Source organism: Furipterus horrens, unplaced genomic scaffold (assembly GCF_987537825.1).
Source record: "Furipterus horrens unplaced genomic scaffold, mFurHor1.1.pri manual_scaffold_3, whole genome shotgun sequence".
NCBI lineage: Eukaryota > Metazoa > Chordata > Mammalia > Chiroptera > Furipteridae > Furipterus > Furipterus horrens.
Genome location: NW_028327173.1, coordinates 161,101,000 through 161,126,742, shown reverse-complemented (window position 1 = coordinate 161,126,742; position 25,743 = coordinate 161,101,000). Strand labels below are relative to the sequence as shown.

The 25,743-nt window shown below is 43.2% G+C and overlaps 1 protein-coding gene across 2 annotated transcripts in view; it reads right to left on the bottom strand.

The window, feature by feature from the left end:
• CGNL1 (cingulin like 1) overlaps nucleotides 1–22,684 on the bottom strand; it is a 144,855-nt gene extending 122,171 nt beyond the window's left edge. For both annotated transcript variants that reach the window (XM_090270659.1, XM_090270660.1), the window contains exon 1: nucleotides 22,634–22,684. The gene's annotated coding sequence lies outside the window, so the exon portion shown is untranslated. The remainder of the gene's footprint in view (nucleotides 1–22,633) is intronic.
• Nucleotides 22,685–25,743: the final 3,059 nt, after the last annotated feature.

Sequence of the window (25,743 nt, the reverse complement as noted above, 5' to 3'; positions counted from 1 at the left end):
TCACTTTCCAAAGACTCCCCTGACATCAAGTTGCTGGCAGGTGCTGTGGAAAGTACAGCCTTCTCATGAAAGCAAAAGATTCCATAGTGGCCTTTTCTGACATCATACAAACCACCACCTCCAATTCCTTGAGAAGATTCGAAAAGTGCCCAGCCCTTAGACTTTTATTTGAAATAATGCAGATGGAATCTCAAAGGTCTACTGTCCACTTGCCTTGTCAAAATATTTAAGCTTGTAGCCCTAAAGCCCTGCACAAAAGTCTAGGAAACGCCTTCCTGGCAGTTGGGATAGCAAAAACAAAAAGTCCCTGTGAGAAATTGAATCTAAGGCAGGAAGGACAGAGGTCAGACCGTCCGGAGCTTTAAACTCCCCTCTCAATGCCATTGGGCACTGAACTTGTCAAACATTTACCAAGCACCTACTATGTACAAGTCATCTTCAAGATGGTGTGGAGAACACAGCAAGGGTATCAGTTAGGCTACGTTCAGCTGCATATGTTGGAAAACACAAAATAACTGGCTTAAACAAGAAGAAAGAAGTGTGGAGGTAAACAGTCTAGAACTGGGACCATGGCTCCATGGCCAGTAGGGAACCATGCTCTTCCTCTGTGCTCTACTTACTGAGAGTGTGGCTTCCATCTTCACGGTTCCCTCATGATCCAAGACGGCTGCTGGATTTCAGTTATTGTGTCCACATCCCAAGCAGCAGGAAGGAAGACAGAGGAAAAGCAAAAGAAGTGTGTTGCCCGTACAAGTCAGTCCCTGGAATGTTCCCATAAGCCCACACAGAACACTTCCTTTTCGTTTACTAGAGCTTAGGTTACTGTCCCTTGTCCACATGAAAGAGAGCCTGTGCTTCTGGCCTTGAGTGATATATAAAAACAGGAACTGGGAGAGACGGTGCTAATTTAAATCACACATTTCCATAGTGCTTCAGTTTTGATTAAAACAAGTTATTACTATAATAGAAAAGAAAAAATAAAGGGAAGCTGAAATGGCCATTGAACATGTAAACGGGCGGCAGGCTATCTCAAACCCAGCACCCAGCACATAACACAACTCAACACCAGCTTCCTTCTTCCATCTCTTCTTACCTAGAACCTACACAGTTGGAAGTTACAGTTCTTAACCCAAAGAGATGTAGAGAAGCAGAAGCAGTAACACAGAAGTGTGAGCTGCTGTGGAAGCAAACAAGGTCTCAATTATAGAAGCTGACACAAAGAACCACAAAAAGCAGCCAGGAGAATCAGAAGCCCGGCAACTTCCACAACTACTTCATGGAGGAACAAGGAGACTTATGTACCTAGGGCCTCTAAAGATATCTCCACATGACAAATAAGATCAGTAAGAATGAAAACAGTAAATTTTACTCAGTATCCAGGAAATGTGTCCCTATTGAAATTTCAACTTAAAAGCTAAATACGTATTTAGTCTTACTAGTTGAAGAAACTTCAGAAGTCAGAAAAAAATGAATATGAAATATCTAATTGCCCAACATGTTATAGAATTAAGCTATTATTTTTACTTAAGTTGTATATACTGAATAAGGTTTTATGAATTCTGGTTTTTATTTTTAAAAGCCATTAAACTGAATATTCATTATTCTTGAAAATAATTTCCACACATACAAACACAAAAATTAACTAATACTCATAAGAAAGAACTTTACCCTGAGTCAACAATCCTCAATAGAGGAGGGGAGCAATGGGGGGAAAGGTGGGACAACTATACTAGAAAAAACAATAAATAAATTATAAATTAAAAAATAAACAATCCTCGACAGAAAGATTCCATACCCTCTGCTCTTAAGAGAAAACACGAAGATTCAGTCAATAATGCAAAATATTCAAATATAGACTATACTTAGAATTTTGAGATTAGAATCAATGTTGAACAACAAGCAGTTGGACTGTATGCATGTGAAGGAAACAGGACAATTGTTTAAAATACGAAGGCTATGCACCAAGTAATGAAGTATTCTCTATTCAAAGTGTCATTCCCTGTGTGTTAATGTTCAAGTGGGTTAAAACAATAGAGGTATGTGTACCTTAGCAACTGGGCAAACAACCACCAGTTTAATGAAACAATTTACACTGTGACACAAGCCCAGTTTTCCAACATGCTCAGTTAATAGGTGTGAGACACACTTATTTTTCAAACATGCTGTACATTATATGGCTGCCCTGTAGGTTACACTTTCATACAGCACTCAAGTCTACTCTGGAAGGGTATATATACCACCACCAAGCACCGCAGTGCCCGGGGCATGGTGGGTGCACAATAAATGCTGGCTTCCTTTCCCCTTTTCTTCTTCCTCCAAATATAATAGGAAAATAGCAATACAATGCACATATATAATATCACTAAGACTATTTCTGGGCATTCCATTCACTGTTTTCCTATGTCATTATAAGGGCACCCAAAATACCCCCTTTAAAATACCCCTTTTCACCTTGGATGGAACAATTCCAATTTTGTATTTAGCAAACATATACATGCATACATGCTGTGGGGGGGGGGGGGGCAAATACACCCAAATATTAACAGCTGTACAGTCATGTGCCATGTCACAATGGAGATATGTTCTGAAAAATGCATCAGTAGGAGATTTCATCATTGTGTGAACATCATAGTGCGTACTTATACACACCTAGATGGTACAACCTAATACACACACACCTAGGCTACATGGTATAGCCTATTGCGCCTAGGGTATAAGCCTGTACAGCTCTCTGTACAAAACAACACAAGATTAAATCAAGCACAAGAGAAATGATACGTTCAAGAGATGCAGTAACCATGAGATCTGTGTACGAGGGTGCTGCTGACATAATATGGCATCTGTTTACAGCAAAGTTATTTTTATAAGTAGAATGAGTACACCCTAAATAATAATAAGTATAGTATAGTAAATACATAAACCAGTAACAGGGTCAGTTATCATTATCAAATATTATGTCCTACACATAATTGCATATGCTCTACTTTTATACAACTAGCCATGCAGTAGATGTGTTCACAGCAGCATCACCACAAACACATGAGTAATGCACTGCACTACAACTTTACCATGGCTACGATGTCACAGGTTACAGGAATTTTTCAGCTCTATTATAATCTTATGAGACCACCATTGTACTATGTGGGCCATCGTTGACCAAAATGTGATGTGGTAGATGACTATATATCTTGAAAACAGTTTCTAATTTTCATTTTACACTTTCCTGTATTTTCCAAATGTTTTACAATAAGCATCTATTGAGTCAAACCAACTTTGATGCAACACAGTTCCACTACACACTCACCAGAGTGACTCCATGAAGATGACACACAGTAGCAAACGTTGACAATGGAGCCACTCGAACTCACACACTACTGGGTAGGAGTGTAAACTGGTACAACCACTTTGGAAAATTGCTTCACAGTATGCCCACTGCTCCACATATATGCAGACCCAGCAATTCTGCCCCTAGATGTATACCCAAAGAATATACATGCATATACAAGAATGTACCATAGCCAAGAATTATAAACAATCCAAAAATTCATCAACAGTAGTTAATCAATTATGAAGGTATACTTATACAATGAAATATACAATGAGAAATATGGCAATGTATTTAACAATGAGAAAGAACAAGCTATTGCTATATGCAAATCCATGGATGAATTTTAGACACAAAAGAATATGAACTATATGAATATGATTCTATTTTAAATGAAGTTCAAGTACAGTCAAAATTCATCTGTGGTTATAAAAACAAGGTAGTGGTTATCTCTGCTCAGTAATATAACTAGGAGGAAACAAAAAATATTTTTGAAAAATTCTGTACACTTATGATTCCTGCACCTTTCTAGGTAAAAAATAAATAAATATAAACAACCTGGGTTTGCACAACAGCTCTAACTACTTACTAGCTAGCTGATGGCCTTGGGCAAATTTCTCAACCTCTCTAAGCTTCCAATTCTACGTCTGTAAATGGGGATAATAACAAAAGCATCACCCACTTGATGCAAATCTAAAGAGAATTAAATTAGGCAATGCATGTAAAAGTTTTTAGCACAGTGCCCAGCACTGGCAAAAGCACAATACATAACAATAATGGGGGAGACATCTTACTAGGTGCCAGGCAGGGCTCTAAGCTTTAAGCTTAATCACTTTGATACCATCTCTCCCAGTTCCTGTTCTTATCTATCACTCGAGGCCAGAAGCGCAGGCTTGTGACCTGGACATTCAAAAGTCTGTGTAGGACACCAACCACAGCATTTGTTTCAAGGACAAAAGTGAATCACTCGTTTTGTTGCTGCTGAGGTTTCAAAGAAAGGAAACTGGCAGGAGTCACGCATCAGGATTAATCACACACTATTGAGGAGAAAAATGACTTTAGCGTCTGACAGCAGTAGCTGCTTTTTCTGCAAGAGAAAGAATATTTTATTCTGGTGGAATAATTCATTTTAAATTGAGGAGTCATTTGGGAACGGAAAGAGCTCATCTTTCTTCCCTAAGGAAAGAGAGGAGACAAGAAACTCTCTGTTAAAAGTTTTTCATGTTTATTAGCTAAATTTACTGCCCTTTAATGTATTTCAGATTTATATCTAAAATAATTTTTAAAGTATATGCTTGCTGTATAATTTAACATGTTGGTCATGAAGCAAGAAATTCAGATGATATAGATAATTTAAATGATATACTATATACACTAATAGAATAGTCTCTAATTTACAAGATTAACCTGTAGATTTAGGAATGACTCATGTCTTATAAATTTTTGCTTCAATTAAATTTTAATTTGCTTTCAACTGAGGAAAGGCAGACTACCTGGACTTGAACACAGAAGCACCACTTACCAGCTGTATCACCCTGAGCAAGTTACTTAATCTCTCTGTGCCTCAGTTTCCTCAACTGTAAATTGGGATAATAATAGGGTTATTATAAGGACTAAATGAGTTAATAAATATTAAATGCTTAAAACAGTTCCAAGACAGACTGACAGTGACCAGAGGGGATGACGGATGGGGAGGAGGGGGGAAAGAAGGGGAAGGGTCTAGGCAAAGAACTAATATAAATGACACATGGACATGGACAACAGGGTGGGGACTGACTGTGAGAGAGGGGGGAGGTGGGTGGGGCAGGGGAGCGCAATGGGGTGGGACAACTGTAAAAAAAATGGGAGAAGAAGTGGACTAGGTGGGGGGGAGCAACAGGGGAAAATATGGGACAACTATAATAGAAAAACAATAAATAAATAAATTAATAATAATAATAAATGGGGAAAAAACAGTTCCAAGTATTATTGTTATATAGCATTAGTGTTATTATTAATTCTTATTATATTTTCTATGTAGATACAGAATTTGTCTAAAATTATAATATTTAATCTCATATTTTGCAGATATAGGACAGACTGTCTAAAAACCAGAGGATGTATACTAGGATTATGTCAAGTGAACATAGTGTCCTTCTTCCTCTCTTCCTATAGCTCTCTCTCTCATAATTTAAATCACACTAGAACATAATATAGCAATGATCCAGTATTCTTTCAAATATTTCTAAGGACCAATTTTAAAATACACAGTGAGAAGGTATACTTGCTTTTTGTATTTCAAAAGCATGCTGGAACCTTTCCTTCCCACCACACAGTGAGCTGCAAAGCGGATGGTATTCAAACATGGACTCTTTGCAACCTGTAGCAGAGGAGGCCTACTAAAATTTTATATTTTCCTCCAATTGTGAGCACAAAAAGCTTTTCATTTTGTTCCAAAGGAAATGATCTTACCATAGCCCAACGATATCATCATTGTCTGAATAGAGTGGGCATCCGGTAGCCATTACAGAAGGTCTAAATGCTAAAACCCAAGGGTATAAAAGTTAAAGGCAACTCAATGAAAATGTCAGTTACAACATTCTTTGATTTATAAGAATCAAACTCAGAAAGAGAGAACCCTCAAGCAAAGAAATGATGAAGAAAATCAGCACAACAGAAGGGTAGGCACCCTACTTCCCTTTCCTCTCACCCTCTAATAAAAAGGCTTCTTACTACTCATTTGCCTTTGCTTTTCTATGTGGAAGGGAATTATGCTTGAAAATACTACCACATAGCATTCTTTCATTTCACCAATAGGCACATTCATACTTGTCTACCAAGCCAGCCAAAAGTCAGATTTAAAAATCCCTACTCACTACTATTAGCTGTGGTTTTTCCCTATTATCAGAGTGACATAAGAGCAATTTTCTGATTATTCCAGGTATCAAAGGACCTTATTTTTTCTTAAAGAAATAACTGCTTATTGTATCCTTAACAGACTTTAGGACTTCTAGATGTCTCTCCACTGAAGCTACAAATACAGCACAGTTAACAATTATGGTGGTTCCTGTCCTTGCTCTTACCCTTAGTTGTGAAAACCTTCTTCAGCTTTATTATCTAGAACTTGGCACAGTAACCTTCAGTATGAGACAGACGATGAATAGAAAGTTGCATACTACATTGATTCTTACTAATGAATTAGATTCTGGGAGCTCAAGGAAAAAGGAGGAAACGGCAGCCATATTTTATTTGCAAAATAAATCTCCAGCATAATCTGCTTTCTTGCTGACTTGAGCCCCTTGGTTGGGTTTCGGCATTTCATAAAGTTGTTTTGGATCTTGACTGAAACAGCCGTTCACTCCTAAATGTACATTTGACTCTCCTATGTGTAAGACACTGTGCTGTGTATACCAAGGAAGATTAAAAAAACAAGAAATCACCTTATTTCACTCTTGGACTTTTTTCTTTCACAACCACCCCTCAAGCGATACCACACAGTCAAATGGCACGCTCGTCCCCTCCCAACCACGTTTCTGATCATGTACATGTAGGGCCCGGCTTCCTCTCCTTAAGCCCATGCGCACACTAAGAAAATGCCTAACTGTTTTCTTTTTACAATAACAGAAATACATACCATGACTTGTATAAAATTCAAACAGTCAAGAAGGGCATGAAGTGAAAAACAAAATGACCCTCTCAACTAAATCACCAATCCCAAAAGCCCAAATAACCACATTTCTTGGGACATCTTTCAGAAAATTATATTTGCAATCAAGAATTAAAGATATTTTTTAAACAAAAAAAATGAGTATACACTGATTTGTACTTTGCTTTAAGAAAAAACTTAATAGTACCTCCTCCCAGCCAGCACCAAGCCACGGGCATTTCTTGGGATAACTGGCACAAGCGTCATAAGACCAGGGGCAAGAGAAAGCCCCACCACAAGAAGCAAAAAATATGAGGTGGAATGCCCTGCTGCCAGCACTAACTTTGGTCTGCGCTGCATACACAAAGTCCGCCTGCGGGGAGGCAACAAGAAGTGCCCAGCCTTGAGGCTGGACATGGGCACCTTCCCCTGGGGCTCAGAGTGTTGTACGCAACAGCAGGGATTACTGATGTCTACACCGCAGTCGACAACAAACTGGTCCACATCAAGCCCTGAGCAAAGACCTGCATCGCGCTCATTGACAGCACACGGTACTGACAGTGGTCCAAGTCCCACCAGGCACTTGCCCCTGGGCCGCAACAAGGGGGCCAGACGGACTCCTGAGGAAGAGATTTTAAAACAAGAACGATCAATGAAAATTCAGAAGAAATCTGATGAAAGAAAAAAGAATGCCACAATCAGCAGTCTTCTAGAGGAGCAGCAGCCCCAGCAAGCAGGCTTCTTGTGTGCGATGCTCCAAGACCAGGCCAGTGTGGCCACGCAGACAGACGGCTCTGTGCTCCAGGGCAAGGAGCTGGGGTTCTAGCTGAGAAAAGCCAAGGCCCAGAAGGGCAAAAAAACCTCCTCCTCTCTCTGATCTTAGCTCATGTTATAAAGGTATTTATTCTAAAATAAAATTTTTTTTAAAGAAACAAAGAAGTACTTTATAGCATATTTTTACAATGTTTCTCTATCAGTACTTACAAATTTGCCCAATTCTGTAATATGATTAAAATTTAATATACTTAATCACTCCATGTTGGGAGATGTTTACGTTATTTCCAGTATTTTGCTATTATAACGCTACAATAAATACCTTTGTATGTGTGCCAGCACACTTGTACGGGTATATTCATAAATTAACTTCCTAATTATGGGAGGGCTGAGTTAGGAACATCCTTAATTTTGAAAGATAATGAATGCTATGACTCACACCAGTGGCCACCGACAGCCACTGCCAGTTTCCCCCTGGCCAGCAAAGCTCCAGGACTGTCCCCTCCTCCCAGTGCCCATGTGCTTCAGGGAAGGCTGAGCTCTTATCTAGGCCCAAGATAGATCTAAGTAAACTACAGAAGCCCAGTCTCCCCATGCCGGTCATTGGTTTAGGTGTGTGTATCAGACCCACTTTTGCCTAAAGGGCATGAAAGTTCTGCAGGGGACTCCTAGTAAGGCTTTCTCTGCGTGCCTCTTTTCCTGCTTCTGGACATCACTGTGGATGAGGATACAGGTTAGAGAAGCTACAGCCACACTGGAACCATAAGACATACTTGAGGACTAATTAACACCCAAACTGCCCTAACTTTGGACTTCTAGTTTACATGAGATAACAGATGTCCTTACTATTTAAACCACTTTTAATTGAATTTTGTTTACCTGTAGATGAACTAACCCCACTGCCAAACTGCTCTCCAATAAGAAGTCCATTGGATGTATAATCCCACGCACAGCATGAGTGAGAGTGTCCGTCTCCCCACACCCTCGGCTTCACAGGGTTTTAGTCTCCATCTATTGTTGGTACATTTTCTCTTCATGGCCAGAGCCTTTTCTTACTCTGAGTCTAGCAGCTCTTCACTAACAAAAGGACACATGGCAAAAAGTTCCATTCCGCTCCCCCTGAGGCATCCATCCCACTGTGGCACAAGGCTCACCTGGCTCTTTCAGGAAAGGAGGCTCTGGCACCACAGGGCCAGGATATACTGTGGTGCCTGCAGTCATGACTCTGCCTGGCTGGGACACAAAGATGTGGAAACACAAGCCCTAGACCGGGAACTGGATGACCTACTTTGGATCTGAGACGGGCAGCTAAAGAGAAGTCATGTAACTTCCCAGGGCCTGTTTCTTCAGATACAATAAAGAGCTCTGGAAACTAAGGCCTGGAGTCCTTACAAAGACAGGGACAGGGCGCATGAAGGCCCTGATGATAAACTGTTACTGACTGTTAAAGGTGGGATTAAGACTAACTTCCCAAAGACCTGTGCTAAGAGGTGATCATGCAAAGGGTAAGTCAAGCCCCTGGCCTCCCTGGATACTTTGGCCCTCTTTGTCCTTTCTCTCTCTGCCTGTCGTTGTCCTGCCACCACGTGTCAGATTATGGCTGCTAACCAGAAGAAAACCCAGCCCATCACTCTGCTCCTCCCAGCGATGAACAGAACACCCACGACCACCATCACAGTGAGTAAACATGAAGGGATATTTAGCAAGCCAAGAGTCAGAGCATGCCAGGCTACCTTATAGTCCTGCCAAGGTCGAGGCTGGTACGTGGGCAAAATGTGCATGATTCCTCACCCAAATGGCCTACACTTAGCAAGCTCCCGAAAGGCTGGTATGGCCCATAGCTCCCTCTTTCTTTCATTCATTCTCTGCCACTGTGGCAGATTAAAGCGCTGTGCCCAGTGCCTCACTCCACTATTGTGGGGTTTTATGTTCACCTCCTTTGCCATGTGACTTTACAATACCTCCCCCAAGAATGGCCTGAGTATACTTCCCCACCTTACTGATTTTGAGGTTGGCCATGTGATTTCTGTTGGCCAATGGAACATCTGCAGAAGTCACAGTGTAGCAGTTATAAGCCAAAGCCTTACAAGGCTTTGACCTCTTATGCAATTGTGATCTGCCAGCAGATGAGCATGCCGCTGTGACCTGTCATAACGTGACCATGCTGCTGTGACCTGCCATGACATGAGCATGCCGCTGTGACCGGCCACGAGATGAGCATACTGCTGTGACCTGCCATAAGGTAAGCACGCCCTCCGTATCTGCTGGCCCTTCGGCCTGGGCCTCAGAATAAGTTCATGGGGAACAGACCTGAAGCCAAACAGAAACGTGTAGTCCAGACTATCCCAGCCTGGCCCAGCCCAAGTCAACCAAACCATACACAACCAACAGATGAGCAAGTGGGAAAATAAATGTTTATGGATGTTAGGAAGTGAGATCTGGGATGATCTGTTACCCAGAATTATTATGCAGCAAAAGTTAACACACACATCATAAGAGCAAATATAATGGAAAGAAAAAAGTTTGCCCAGCACATAATAGACATGCAATTATAAATATTCATGTTCATTTTAAAGCGATTGTAATTCATGCATTGTTGAAACATGTATAGAGCACTCTTACACATGAGACACCATGCCAGGCCCACAAGGAGCTGAGCAAGATGAAAACTACAAAGGCAGCCAGAGGCAAATTTAACAGCAGGCACACGGGGCACATGCCTTGGGCCCCAAATTCTGAAGGGCCCCGCAAAACCCCAACTTTACACTTTTTTCTAATAACACCAAGTTTGGTTTCATAACTACGCTGCATAAAATATGGTTACATGTATTTTTATTTTCCCTGTCTCCCTCTTTTTTTTTTAAGGGGCCCAATATTTTCTTCTGCACCCGGGGCCTCAGCCGACCTTAATCCGCCTCTGAAGGCAACTGACACCTGCATGTACCTTTTCACTCTGGGAAAGCTCCAAGCTTCGCAAGTCCTGTTGGGGGAGAGGTTGTCTGTGTTGACGAAGTTTCCATTCATTCATTTATTTATTGTCCTAGGTCAAATCACAGAAGGGATGAAATTCAGCATCTCTGCATGTAAGTGACCTGGTTCTTATAGTTATTGATGGTGGAATCTACTTCCTTCTACAAATGTACTATTTACTTAAAAGACAGAACTTCTGATGTCACATAAGGTATGAACTGGTTTATTCTGGTGTTACAGTTGAGAGTTCTTAATAAATATATTTGTGTGGGATGAAAAAAAAAGAACCTCTGAAACAATTCAAAAGATGGGTTTCAGCCATATTCCTTCTGACGCTCACCTCCACACAGAACGTTGTGTGAGACTCACACATTTAATGACCTTTGGCATGAAGTCTTTGCAAATGTTTTTTGGAAGTCTAAATTAATTATATCCACTGGTTTGCCCTTCTTCCCACGTTTATTTTCTCCCTCAGAGAACATTAACAGATTCATCAAGCATGATTTCTCCAACTGCATGTCATGTTTTTTTAAGCGTCCAGTGAAACACCCTTTCCCAAGCCTGCGGGTACTGGGGGTGAATTAGCTCGGAAAAGGAGCATTTCTAGTGATTCTAGCTGGGAATTCACAAGTGAAGGGTCAGGATAATAATAGGACACACACATATACCTTCTCATGCAGACACTGTTCTAAGCACTTTATACATATTAACTCATAACATGAGATGACACGCTCCTGGGGAACTGCTACCCCTTCAGGCAGCCAGGACTGGGACCCTGGAACAGCCGGGCCCTGCAGCCTCTCTGTAAATCCCAACCTTGCCAGCGACTCTGGGCTTCCCTCCCCACCCTACCCCCACCCCCACCCCCATCCCTGGCCACACAATAAGGATCCCCAGGAAAGGCACACCAAGGAAGGCCATCCTGGCACATCCTTTATTTCAAGAGAGCTTTTCTACAGTAAATCCTGAAGTTTCCTTCAGTAAACCCTATTAATCTGCCAACATCCTGTTTCCTCTTCGTGGGGCCTACTCACCTCTCCAAAATCACAGCAAAAGTAGAGTCGTCTCACCTAGCAGGGCACTTGGCCTCCTTAGCACAAGAAATTTCCAAATCCTGGCTGAAAGCTCAGGCCGAGCCCTCCAGAAGGACCCAGAACCTCTGAGGCCCCAATATGTCCTCCTAAATGATTCAATCTCTTCTTACTACAGCCCCCACCCCATTACTGAAGTCAGAAGCAGGGGTGGTGTGGGGGGGGGGCGGCACATCACCTCTTTCTTTAAGTCTAGTCTCTCTCCGAACAGCTAGTTTTACATCTCTATGGGGCTTAATGCCTCTCTGAATCTTCTGCCTCTGGTGGCTAGGGGTGGGGGGAGGGGGGAAGGATAGAGTCAAGATTGTCTGGGTCAGTGACAAGCTACAAATCTGGCCCAGTCCTCCACCTAGAAATCTAAAGCAAGGGATCTTATTAAAGTCACAGGTTAAGGATCACTCACTCCACAGCTCCTCATTTAGAAGCCCACAGTGGCGCTAAATGTAAACACTTCCCAAGAATGCTTTAAAACAGAGGGAGGTTTTTATTAAACGACTTAATTGAGGGCCACTTCTCACTGTGGAAAGCTTTTAAACCAAGAAATAAAAAGGGGCCTGGTGGGTGTTTTCCAGACATTTGTTTTTAAAACCTGCCATGCCGTCCTGGGGAAATGAAGCACAACCCCAGGCCCCTGCCTCTGATCCTGCTGCTAATTCTTCAGCAGAAACAAAATACCTAATAAGACCTGCTGCCAGCAGCACCAAGAACCCAGCATGAGAGTTTTACTCCAATATTTATTTCAAGGGTCATTAGAACACTGGATGGGAAACGTGGGAACAATAAGGCTGGACAAAAAGAACCAAAACAGATGAACACATTTTAAGACTTGAAAATAAAACATAACAGGGGAGAATAGGCCAGATGAAACCGACGCTTGGGTTGCTCTACAAAGACACCAGGTAAAACTGAATGATGCTGATACTTGCTATAATACAGAGATTAATCTGGAAAACATTATACTAAGTGAAAAAAGCCAGACACAAAAGGCCACATATTGTATGATTCCATTTTATGTAAAGTATCCAGAACAGTCAGTTCTACAGAGATAGAAAGCAGACTAGTGGCTGCCAAGGTTTGGGGAGAAGGAAGAATGTGAAATGGTTGTTTAAGGGGTACAGTGTTTCCTCTGGGGTGATGAATTAGAGAGTGGTGATGGCTGCACAATGCTGTGAATGTGTGTAATACCACTGAACCGTATGTACACCTTAAATTGATTAATCATGTCATGACATGTATATTTTAACCACAATTTTTAAAAAATGATACCAGGAACTCCAGAAAAACCCTTTATCAGCTCCTAACCCAGGAGCAAGCCCTTCCTCACCTGAGTAAAAAATATACATGCCATAGGCCAAACTGATAAATAATGTTATTTTACTAATAGCAACTCTGTGATTAAGCTAAACTTCCCATGTGCACCATGTACCTCTCAAGGACACTGTCATTTCCCCCACACCTGTCCTCAGGTAGGTAGTATTGTTACCATAAGCCTCATTCTACAGGTGAGAAAACCAAGGTGCAAGGAGGTCAGGGAGCTTCGCCAGGGTCATGCACAGATAAGGGAGAAGCCAGAGGATGAATGGGAGGAAGAGGGACCGGGCAGCTTACACTCATCCCGCCTCCAAATCACACGCTCGGCTGCAGGAATGTTTTCTGGGCCTAGGTGACCGCTTTGCCCAGAACACCTATCCTTTGGCTGTTGAGCACTAATTCTTTTTTAGTGGCATTTAGTGTGTGGCCACTTACAAACAGGCTTCTCTAAAAAACACGTTCAAAAGGCACACCTTAGGAATCACACTACACTTTCATGTGTATAGAGCTATCCTCACATTGTAGAGTTCATTTCACGTAGGCAGTTTTACTGCATTTAGTCCTGGGAACAACATGGTAAGAGAGCAGGAGGATGCATTCCCTGTCCTTTGACCGAGAAGAGCCAGCTTCACAGCTGTCACCAGCCTCAGGCCACAGGCGGGTGCGGGAGCCTGACTTCTCCTGCGGGGGGGCCCCACTCTGCAGTCTGCCTTAAGAGCCAGGTTTAACTACCCCAAGATGTTAGGGGATTGCTTTAGCATATAAATTACTTAGATGTAAATTATAGGTATTATTTATATGTAAATAGATGCAAGCAATTACAAATGAAGTAAAGGAGCACTCCGTGAAGAGTAAGGTAGCAAGCTCTTCCTCCCCCCCCCACCATCAGGGGTGTCTGTGGTGTAACCCAGAAGCATCAATAAAAAATTACATTCCAGCCCAGGCCTGGTGCTCAGTTGGTTAGAGCATCATCCTAATACACCAAGCTTGTAGGTTCTATCCCTACACACAAAAATCAACCAATGTATTGCATAAATAAGTGGAACAACAAGTCCCTCTCCCCTCAACCCCTTCTCTCTCTATCTGTAAAATAAATTGAAAAAAATTTAAAAAAATATATAAAGGTTAAATTCACCCTCCCCTTTCCCCCCATCCTCCTTAAGGAAAGAGCACTCTTTGTCACTGGCCAACAGCTCCATTAGATGAAAGCTGTAAAAAACAACCACCACACTACTGACATCTAGGGCTAGATTATTTGTGGCTAGACTGTTTGTTGTGAGGATGTCCTGGGCACTGTAAGCAGCTCTCCTGGCCTCCACCAACTAGATGCCAGTAGTCACCATCACCCTCAGCCATGACAACCAAGAATGTTTCCAGATATTGCCAAGTGTCCCGCAGTGGGTCCCCCTTTTGAGAGCCTCTATACTATGTCAGAGATGCAGCCCCAATAACTCTATGAGGTAAGCAATACATCCCATTTTACAGATGAGGAAACAAACCAGAAATGGAAGAGAAACCTGCCCAAATCACCACGCTCTAGTGATGAGCAAATGTGGCTTTCAACCCACGTAGGTGAGACCCCAACGCTCTTACCCCACGGTGTGAAGAAGGAATGAGAATACAAGAGAGAACTACCGGTTTCTCCCAGCTCATGCATTTCAATGTTAAATCACACCTGGCCCTAAAAATGGATGGCAGGTGGGCTTGAACCCTCCGATGTTTGGTCCTTCACTCCAGAAAAAACATGCTCTGCTGGCTCTGCTGGCAGGAGCAGACCCGATGATGCCTGGGGTCTGAAAGGACTCCTTCACTCACAATAATCTGCAGGCTGGGGGCTGGCATGCCCTTCAAATTAGAAATGCTTCAAGCACAAACACACACTGCCCATGAGAACCTGAAATACGCTTTGAAAACATGTTTTTATCAAGAATTCTCTCTGTTTTTGTGAAACATTCCCCCCACATTCTCACCCTTCTTGGCACTCGTCTGTTTTTCTGTTTAGAAATCACTGTGGCTGCCAGAGAGAGACTGAGGAAATACAAGGATGTCAAGTTTCAAAAGGCCAGCTGACTTCCATCTTTCCTCCCACAAAACTTGGTTGTGCACCTTTTTTTTTTTTTCTAGACATGGGGACACAAGATCAGTGGAGAGATCTGTCCTCTCTCTAGGTTTACAGATCTAACTACTAAGACAAAGGCACAGACAAGCAGTCAATAATTTGTGGAAGAAATGAATGGGTAGGAGAACTGAGAGAATTAATGAAGAGCCAATGCCCCCGCAGAGCTCTGTTTAGAGAGGCCATCTAAGTCATTAACAGCACAGCTCAGCCCTGGAGAGGAAGCTCAGCTTGTTGGTTAGAGCAACGTCATAATACCCCGAGGTTGTGGGTTCAATCCCCAGTCCCAGGTCAGGGCACGTATAAGAAGCAATGAATGAATGTATAAAAAAACTACAAATTGCTCTCTCTCTCTCTCTCTCTCTCTCCTTTCTTTTCTTCCTCTAAAAATCAATAAATTTAAAAACAAATTCTTTTTAATCTTAAAAAGAAAAAGCACAGATCAAGGCCAGACAAGTCTGAACCCTGGATCCTACCACTTGGTAGCTGCACAACTTTGACAAGTCAGCCAATTTCTCCCTTGTTTCCCTCACCTGTAAAATGAATTCATGATAGTACTGATACCTACCCCATCGAGTTGCGAGGTTAAAAGCTCTCAGACAGGGCTGGAGGTAAGTGCCCTAGAGGATTTGTGGCCCTCTCTCCCTTTTGTACCCCACCCAGCTGCCTCACACAGAATGTTGGGCTCATTGCAGGTCTGCCCAGCTGGAACTGTGATGCCAGGTGGTCATGCCATGAGGAGACCAGACATGAAAAACCAGGTAAGTAGTAGCTCTAATCCCACCCCATCCCCCCCACACACACACACTTCTCTTAATTCCTCTCTCCTACCCTAGACCCCATCCCACCCACCCATCCCCCTACCGCACCAAAAAAAAAAAAAACCTTACAGGCATTCAGGGCAATACAGAGCTAAGCCGATCCTGCTACAACTAGAACAAAGGTGCTCAATCCCCAAACCTGAAACCCACAAGTGAAAGAAATCTTAAGTTTGGTAAACTCCACCCTACAGTCCCTTTGCAAACTATTCTCTCTGTTATCTCTCCTTTCATTCTTTCTCTATCAGTTCCTCTCCAACTCCTAAAGCTTTCACTGTAATCACCACTCTCAGTAAACTTTCCAGGTTTTTGATATTTGATTAGGGCAAGGAGAGAAGCTAATCAACCTCTCAGCTGCCGCTGTGTAATGCCGAGTAAGTCACTGTTTTTAATAAGGAGGATAAAAACTGTGTAGCCAAAATTGTAAAGAATCAAGTATTTAAAAAAAAAAAAACTATCATGACAGCTACAAGGAAGCTCAATGATATAGATGAGTTCATAAGATATAGTAGAACCTCTTTGTGACTTTGAAAACTGGGTCATTACTTTTCCCTTTGTAATAAAATCAAAAGAGGGTAGCTATTTAGAGTCTGAAACGCTGAGCTGGAATTCCCAAACTGCCACTTAGTTTGGACTCCGAACCTCACCAGGACCCTCACCTGGAAAAAGGGACTAACACCACTGTGCCCCAGGCTCACAGGACCCTGGGAGGCATGGTCGCAGCAGGTTTTCTTCCCTGGATGGACTTCAAGTTTTCAAGGAAAAACAGCGTGCCTGTTACAAATGCTATAAAATACTAGGATAGAAAGCCAGGGGAGGTCAGATGTGAAAACCAAGAAAATTACTGAAGTCAAAACTAGAACATCTTGGTCATACTGCCTCAAGTCTCTAGCAAAGAGATACGCAACAGTGAAAGATTATTAATAATAAAGGACCTTCATAGACCTAAAATAAAAACCTACAAAGCGACAGCCTGAACCATTAGGGACCCTACCTAAGACAAGCAGAGATCCCTGTGATTGGGCGGGTGGGAATAAACCCCGCCCCAAAAACAAAGAGACTGGCAGAAATAGTCCACATTCGTGACTAACGCCCTGGGCTCTAATCCCAAACACTAACTCCAGGACGACCTGCCACTGAGTCCCATGTAAGTGTTCCCTGGAGCTGATCCTTTTCAGTAGACTACAGCCCATCATAGTAATGAGCACGCATTCAGTAACCCTGCCTTAGACTCATCTCTGCTAATTATAGCTCCATTCAGCCTCTGAGCCCTTCCTACCTGTAATTTTAAGAGCTTGAGGTAATTACTGAGCAGCAAAGTGTTGTTTTTGTCTCAAGTACCACATAGATAGGAACTGAACATGCACAGCTGGGTTTTGGTCCACAATGTTTAACACTGAATTTTGTTTTTAATCACTCACCCAACAACCAATTACCTACAGAAATTCAGAGATCTGCAGAGCTTAAAGAAATATGGAGATAAGGTCTCTCTAACCTAGGATTTGGGATCTATTCAGAGTCTTTCTGAACATCTAAACAGCCTAATCTATCCTCTCAAAAGAGCAAAAACAAAAAAACAGAAAAGTAGGATTTCATAAAATTTCCCCTGGGGTGACAAGCCTGCAGTGCTCTTCGGTCTAACATTCCACATCCTCTAATAGAGAAAAACAATGTCAACCCAGACCTAAGGAGGCTATGGTTAGAAAAACAAGGCACTGAAAATTCAGTTTCTTAATCAGCGCTGCTTAAGAGGGACATGAAGCAGGAGAAAGAACTTAGCTTTTTATTCAGACAGACCCAAGCACTCTCAACCCTCAACTCTGCCACTTCTAAGTGCTGTGAGCTGCCCCAAGATCCAGCTCCTCTTTGGGCCTCAGTTTCCTCATTTGTAAAGTGAGGCCACTGCCCCCGTCTTTTGGGAACACAGGGATTCAGAGAATGGAAGACCGGAGCTGAGCATACTGCCTGGCACTTGCAAGGCAGTCAATCAGTAAATGGTAACGGCTCTTCTAACCTTGGGGTTATTAGCCCTATGAATCAGCTACGTATTTGGAAATCACCCTCCCAAGGAAAAGCAGTGTGAAGTGACAACAATAGGACAGAGAAACGTCGCACTGGATGGAGTCACAGACGTAAACCAAACCACCTGCTCTAAAAGTTCCACAGCTGCTGCCTTAACATGGTGCTCTGTACTATCCTCCCAGCTCTGTCGCAGAGGCAGCCACTGCTAACTAAGCTTATCCTGCCGGTTACCATTTGCCAAAAACAGATCCACCAGTTTCCCAAGCCCCCAGTAATATACCCTTTCACAACTTGGTTAAGTACATACCCCTTGAGCAAAATGAATCTGGCCTCCTCCTTCCTCACTCCCCACTTCTCTGCGTGATTGGTGCTCACACCCTTTCCTCTCTGTCAGAAAAGTATCTGAAATAAGTTATTTAAAACTTGATGTAGGGACCTAATAAAATAAATAGTAATTTAAACTGGAATGAAGCTTCTTTTGTGCCAGCAAATTGAGTAGGTATCCAACCAGGTAGGCTACCCTACCCCTCCCCCCCCCCCCCCCAGTTCTCTATGCTCATCTGGATTCTAAGAGTTCCCAACTTACTGTAACCCACCCAACAGCAAGCTCTGGAAGTCAGGAACTGTCCCCTGTTTACCAAGATGTCCTGGAGGAATACACAGCTTTGCAAGGAGTGGGGACTTTGTAAAAATTTTCTAGATGAGTGAACAAAGACATAAAACAACAGCTCTGGCCAGTGTGGCTCAGTTGGTTGGAGCATCATCCCATACACCAAAAGGTTGTGGGTTCAATTCCCAGTCATGGCACATACCTGGGTTATGGATTTGATCACCAGTCAGGGAGCATATGGGAGGCAACCAGTCGATGTTTCTCTCTCCCTACCTCCTTCTCTCTAAGAGCAATAAACATATATTTTAAAGATTTTATTTTGTTTTTTAAGATTTTATTTCTTTTTAGAGAGAGAGGAAGGGAAGGAGAAAGACAGGGAGAGAAACACCAATGTGAGAAACATCAACTAGTTGCCTCTCACAGGCCCCCGGTCAGGGACCCGGCCCACAACCCAGGCATGTGCCCTGACCAGAAACCAAGCTAGCAACCTTTCAGTCCACAGGCCAGTGCTCATTCCACTGAACCACACCAGCCAGGGCAATTTTATTGAAAGGGACAGAAACAGCCATGTGCAAAAGATACATCAATTGGTTGCCTCTCGCACGCCCCCAACTGAGGACCTGGCCTGCAAACCAGGCATGTGCCCTGACTGGGAATTGAACCGGCGACCTTTCAGTTTATAGGCTGGCATTCAATCCACTGAGCCACACCAGCTAGGGCAATAAACATATTTTAGAAAGAAGGAAAGGGCAATAAACATATTTTAGAAAGAAGGAAAGGAAAGGAAAGGAACAAAACAAAACATAAATTTGATGTAAGTTTAAAATGAAGCACTCTCTCTTGCAGGGACAGTGGTTTGTGGGATAAAGGGCCATGCATGAAGAAAGAAGGTAAAGGTGGGGTTATCTGGGACCGTAGATGAAACCCCATTAAGCTTGCTCTACATGAAAGCCAGTCAATGTTGGTGCTGTTCTCATCAAATCCCTTTCTTTTTTCCATTTTCAAATTTCAGGGTTTTCATGTCATAACTTGTTTCTTGATAACAGCAATGTCACATGACAGAATAAAGAAAACACTTGGTCATTCAGGGAAAATTACTCAATTTCCAATTCCCCTTGAACTTTGTTTTTCTCCTGTGAGGCCAACCTCTCAGCCATTTCAATGCCCTTTAGTGCCAGGGTCACAGGAGGAAAAGAAAGGAAAAGCACAAAATCAGTTGTGTTTTAAAAGGTCAGTAGCATCTCTTAAATAAGTGAGTGTTAGGGGGAAAAGGAGTTAAGGAATCCATTGAATTTCTTGAACTGCCCCTCACCCCATCAGTACAACAAAGTTGAAGTGTCCCTACTTGAAGAAAAGAAAAAAAAGGAAGCCCATAGGCCAGCCTATTCTTAACACGAATCAAAGATCACTCTTATGAGCACTGTATACCCTTTCTCTAAATGAAGAAGCCCCTCACTGACTCTCTTATTTTTCTTCACTTACGTTCTTCAAATCTCGTTAGAATATTGGAGCTGCTTACCCCAAAGTGAAAAATGTTCCAATAAATCTTTTAGGTCCATATTTACATGCACTTTTTCTTTCTTTCTTTTTTTCCAAAGTGTACTATTATATTCACAGTATAACTATTGCTGTTCAGGTGCAACTTCTCAGACACCAGGAGTTCAGCAGCATCCTCAAATAAACATTTTCCTCCCAAATGGAGACAGGATTAGCAAGTTAATAAACTGTTCAATAACATGGCTTGATTTTGTTGGCCTGGTCCAAAAAAACAAAATCCAACAGTAGGAAAATACGTTCCATATTGTCTTGTTACCCAAAGGTTGAGGATTCGGGTCAGGGGCTACCCTGTGAGACTATGCACTCCACATAACCTCCATTCTCAAGCCAAGGCAATTATGAGGGCTCCTATAGGGCCCCGCTTCCAGCAGCTGGATACAGCCACAGACACAGAGCAGGGTAGGAGAAGGCGGGAAAGAGCGAAAAACCAAATTGGGCAAAACTGCATAATTTTTTACTTTTCAAATAAATAAAGTTCATGTTAGGAGCTAGAAATGAGCACAGATGTTCCTCACCCTTTGGAGGGCATTCTGTTGAAAGTGTACCATCCCACTTACTAATAAAAATACAATACAGAGGGCTAGCACCCAAGAGAAAATTGAATCCACTGGTTTGTGGCCAGGTAGCAACATCCAGGTGCGAATCTAATACAAACATCATATTCAGGTACAACAGTAAGCTAACCAAGATCCCAGGAGACTGTCACAATAACACTGACATGGAAAATACACTTTCTTAATAAAATACATATGATGAAGTTCAGTATACACACACACACACATATGTTTAATTTTTTCTTAGTCCTATTTCCCTATCATTTTTTAAGATCCTTTGACAAGTGGCTAAAGTCTCACTTCAGATGTGATACTACTGTAAGGCACTAATTATCGAACTCAACTACTGTTCTATCAATAAGAAATCCATACTGTGTTATATTTACTGGGCTTAACACACATTGGGAATAAAGTTTAACCACAAATACACATGCATTAACACAATATCAACTTTACAGATCTTGTTAGCTTGCTTTCTTAAAGGAAAATTCCCCAAATTTATGCATTATCTGTGGCAGAGGGTCTCAAAAAGCTGATGGATTCCTAAAATATTTTTCCTCCTTTAAATAAGAAATCCTTTTCAAGTAGGACAAATCAAACCATTATTTGGTTTTCTCTGAATAAGACACCTCTGTATGATAACCTTGACCCTTGCAAGGACTTCATGGCTTCGATTCCTACACTCCTACCTCCTTGGCAGAAAATGCCCAGGCAATATTTACTATAAACAGAGAGGCAGAAACAAAGGGAACTTCAGAAAAAAGCACCATCTGCAAGTTAAGTTTCGAAAGCACCAACCATCAGACTATTCAGGTGGATTACAGAGCCAAGAGTGCTGCTCAAGGTTGTGTTTTCAGAGAGCAAAAAAGGAAGGGGAATTAAGGGGCAGGGGGCGTGGAGAGTGCCTGAGATGAGTTCTGGATTAGGACTAATCTCTAGTAGTTTAAAAAGTGGCAGTGGGAGCAAGCCCCAAAGCAGAGCTTCTCAAATGTAGCGCCGCATTACAATCACCTGGCCTTTTACAATAAATCCCACGGCCCACGCTGCAACCCAGCCCACCTGAAGCAGGATATCTAGAGGGACCTACGTATTAGTATCTGTAAAAACTCACTGGATGCGTAGCCAAGTTTGAGAACCAATAACCGGAAAGAATGTTTGAGCAGCATTGGAAAGGTGCGTCTTCCTTGAGGTGAGGAAGTAACACATAGTAAATATACAAAGTTTTTTAAAAATCCTGTTTAACTAACTCCAACATGACAGCCAAGCACCTGTCTACAGGCCAAACAGTGATGCAACTTGGAAAAGTCCCTTGGAAAGCTAGAATATGTGTTCTAAGTGAGGCGGGGGCGTTCAGGGTCGACCTGCCTGGACCAGGAAGGCCAGGGAGAGAGGGGCGGCCACAAGCCTTTTCTTTTTAAGGGGTGGTATGGACGAGCACGCTGGGAAATTAAGTAAAAATGGGTAGGACAGGGACGGATTTGGGTCCCAGAGGAACCGTGGCTCCCTCCTAGCTGTCAGGCCCGAGGGTCGCAGTAGACGTGCGAAGGCTGCCAACCCGTCTTCACGGAAGGTCGTGAGACCCTCCTCGCACCTCCCTGCGGGTGCCCCCGGAATCCCCACCATATGTTCCGCACGTCTCCTGTGGGACGGTTCCAGGAGCGCACGTTCCAGCCGGGCGACCCGCGCGCCTGGCGGCCGGCGCTGTGCGGTGCTCGGAGGGCGGACGCACGGGCTGAGCGGCGCACCTGGCAGAGCCCGAGCCGCGCCGGGTCCCCCCAGCTCTGGGAGGCATCTCGGCACCCGCCCCCGGTCCGGGTCCGCGCACACTCCGGGTCCAGCTCCAATGTCTAGCTCACTTACCTTCGCTGCTGCCGCCGCCGCCACAGCCACCGCCACCGCCACCGCCACCGCCACCGCCTCCGCCTCCGGGTCCCGCTCCCACCGCAGCCAGCAGAGCCCGGCCGAGTGCAGGGTCCGCAGCGCCACCGGGAGGGCCGGCCAGCCCGAGCCACGCCCCCCTCCGCTGCCCGCCCCCGGGAAGGAGGGGCAGGGGGCCGGGCGGGGCAAGACCCGCCCGAGGGGCTGGCCTCGCTGCTGCCCGAGCGAGGGCAGTCCGGCTCCTTGCCGCCCCTTCTCCGACAGGCCGCCCCACCCCCTCCTGCGGACCACCCGGCCCTCCCTTGGCTGCCCCTTCCCCTCACACAGCCACCTGCCCTGGGAGACGTTTCCCCAGCCACTGCCCCACCACCCCTGCTCGGGCTGACCCGCCCTTCGCCCCCGGCCAGCACCTCTTCCCTCCAACTCAGGCCTCAAACTCCTCTCCAACACCGCTTTGTCCTCACCCTTCCCCAGATCGGAATGTCCTCCATCTACCCCTCCCCGCCATCAGCGGGTGTTTTTCTCCTCCAAGTCTGCCTTTCCAAATTCCCCATCTCCAGGAAGCCTTCCCTTTTTCGCACCCCCACCCTCTCCTGTCCCTCCCCCACAGCCTCTGAGCCCAGTTTTTGCCTCACGGTTACATGCAAACTTTTTCTCCCCAACTAGTCAGAAACTTATGGTATAACTTTTCTTCTACCACTACCAAATCTACAAATATTTATTGAGCACCTACTGTGTCTAGCCACTGGTGGAGAGAGATAAAATTATAGTTGCCACTACAACCTAACATGTCTGTGCCTGTTAGGAAGGCAGGGGTTGAGGAGCCCAAGGCCACCCAGCGGATGGTAGTAGGCACTGAGATTAGAAGCCAGGATTCCTGGTATCTGGTTTAGGCCCATTCCAATGGACACTGCAGATACCGCTGACCTGCTGTTAGAGCGTGAGCAAAAACGGTTTCTTTTCATCTGAGAAATGAAGAGCAGGATACCTACCCAACCACGCTGTCAAGATTATCTGGGAAAAAAAAAAAGCATGAAAATATCACACACCCTGTACTTAATAGGTATTTGCTGAGATAGTGAATGAAATAGTCACTTGAAAATTCAATTATTTAAAATAGCAGTATAAAGACTTTAGAAAGTAATAATGAAAGGGGAAAATATTTACAAATCATATACAAAATATATAAAGAACTCATACAACTCAGTATCAAAAAAAAAAAATGCACCAATTTAAAATGAGCAGAGGACCAGAATGGACATTTTTCCAAAGAAGACATACAGATGGCCAACAGGTACACAAAAATGTGTTCAACATCACTAATCATCAGAGAATGCAACTGTAAACCACAATGAGATATCACCTTACACCTATTACAATGGCTATTCCCAAAAAGAACAGAAATGACAAGTGTTGGGGACGATGTAGAAAAAAAGAGGACTCTTGTTAGTGGGAATGTAAATTGGTGCAACCACTATAAAAAACAGTATGGAAGTTTCTAAAAAAACTAAAAATAAAGCTATCAGCCCTGGTTAGTGTGGTTCGATGGATTAAGCGCTGGCCTGTGAACCGAAAGGTAACAGGTTTGATTCCAGGTCAGGGCATATGCCTGGGTTGCAGGCCAGGCCTCCAGTTGTGGGGGATGGGGAGGGGATGTGGCTTGAGAGGCAACAGGTGGAAGTTTCTCTCCCTATCTTTCTCTCTCCCTTCCCCTCTCTCTAAAAAAAAATTAAAAAAAAATTTTTTTTTTAAGTAGAACTACCGTATGATGCAGTAATTCCACTTCTGGATATTTATCCAAAGAAAGCAAAACACTCACTCATGGCAGTGCACTCCCATATTCACTACAGCATCATGTACAATAGCCAAGGTATATACAAAAGCAACCTAAGTGTCCATCAGTGGATGAATGGATAAAGAAACTGTGATATGTCCAATCATTATTAATGTGAAAAAGAACAGTTTGCACAACATCAGTGTAACCTGGCAGCCAAGAAGGATAGACTGGAATGCACTTGCATGGACAATGACTTCACTATACTAGTCGGTGGGGGCAGTAGATGCCACTGAGTGAACATGTGTACTGTGTGGCTGTCGCATTGAAAATGACTGAGCAAGTAGAGCAATGAATCTGTATCAGATTTTGCATTAACTTTGAACATTTCTCCACAGAAACGATTCAGATGATTCAGAGGGCTGCAGCTAATGGGCAACTGGGGATTGGCGGCTTCACCACAACAATGCGCCCTCTTATGCATCACATCCTGTGCAGGTTTTTGGCAAAACATGAAATCACCCAGGTGACTCAGCCCCCCTACAGCCCAGATTTGGTGCCCTGCAACTTCTGACTTCTTGCTTTTCCCAAAAGTAAAATCACCTTTGAAAGGGAAGAGATGTCAGACCATCAGTAAGACTCAGGAAAATACAACAGGGCAGCTGATGGTGATTGGGAGAACTGTGTGAGGTCCCAAGGTGCCTACTTTGAAGGGGACTGAGGCATCATCGTCCTATGAACAATGTCTCTTGTATCTTTTTCAATAACTGTCTCTATTTTTCAGATTACATGATGGGATACTTCCTGGGCAGGCTATATAAATGGGTGTGTGTGTGTACGTGTGTGTGTGTTTAATGGAATATTGTTCAGCCATAAAAAGGAAGGAAATCTTGCCATTTGGAACATGAATGGACATTGAGAATATTATGCTAAATGACATAAGTCAGGTGGAGAAAGGCAAATACCATATAATCTTACTTAATGTGGAATTTAAAAAACAAACAAACAAAAAGCACGTAGATACAGAGAACAAATTAGGAGTTGCCAGAGTGAGGATTGGGGTAGGAGAAATGGTTAAAGAAGGCAAAAGATACAAACTTCCAGTTTTGAAATAAATAAGTCATGGGAATATAATACATGGCATGGTCACTATAGTTAATAATATTGTATTGTATATTTGAAAGTTGCTAAGAAAACTGAAAAGTTCTCATCACATGAAACAAAAGATCTTTGTAGCTGGATGCTAACTGGACTTAGGGTGGTGATCGTTTTATAATATATACAAATATTGAATCATTATGTTGTACACCTGAAACTG